Source organism: Arachis stenosperma, chromosome 4 (genome assembly GCF_014773155.1).
Source record: "Arachis stenosperma cultivar V10309 chromosome 4, arast.V10309.gnm1.PFL2, whole genome shotgun sequence".
NCBI lineage: Eukaryota > Viridiplantae > Streptophyta > Magnoliopsida > Fabales > Fabaceae > Arachis > Arachis stenosperma.
The window spans coordinates 84,772,664-84,773,347 of NC_080380.1; the positions used below are offsets into that span (position 1 = coordinate 84,772,664).

General features: G+C 44.0%; 1 non-coding gene across 1 annotated transcript; it reads left to right on the forward strand.

The window, feature by feature from the left end:
• The first annotated feature begins 243 nt into the window (after nucleotides 1-243).
• Nucleotides 244-347, forward strand: LOC130977998 (small nucleolar RNA R71). Its single transcript, XR_009085662.1, has one exon. It is a non-coding gene; the product is annotated as a small nucleolar RNA R71 (small nucleolar RNA).
• Nucleotides 348-684: the final 337 nt, after the last annotated feature.

Consider the following 684-nt stretch of genomic DNA (forward strand, 5'->3'; position numbering starts at 1 on the left):
TTGGCAAACACCTTGTTTTGAGCTAGAATTGTATCAACATGGTTCAGCTCCATGACTCCCTTAGTGTTGTGTCTCTCTAAAGCATAGTAGTACTCATTCTCAGCCACTGTCTCAATCACTTCAATGGCTTCTTCCACAGTCTTTTCCCTGTTTAATGAACCTCCTGATGAATGGTCTACAGCCTTCCTTGATTCATAAGAAAGTCCATCATAGAAAATATGCAATTGCACCCACTCAGGGAACATGTTTGGTGGACATTTCCTTGTCAATTCTTTGAACCTCTCCCATGCCTCGTAGAGCGTCTCACCATCTTGTTGTCTAAAAGTCTGAACCTCAGATCGAAGCCTATTAACCTTTTGTGGGGGGTAGAAACGTGCCAGAAACTTGCTCTCCACCTCATCCCAGGTTGTTAGGCTGTCCCTTGGGAATGATTCCAGCCACTTAGCTGCCTTGTCCCTAAGTGAGAATGGAAACAAGAGCAGTTTATAGGCATCTTCCTGGACTCCATTGGACTTCACAGTGTCGCAAATTCTCAGGAATTTTGTGAGATGTTGGTTTGGGTCTTCATTAACACTCCCACCAAATGAACAATGGTTCTCCACCAGTGATATCAACTGTGGTTTGAGTTCAAAATTATTGGCCTGAATGGGTGGTTTCTGAATGCTGCTTCCACAATTCCCAGAG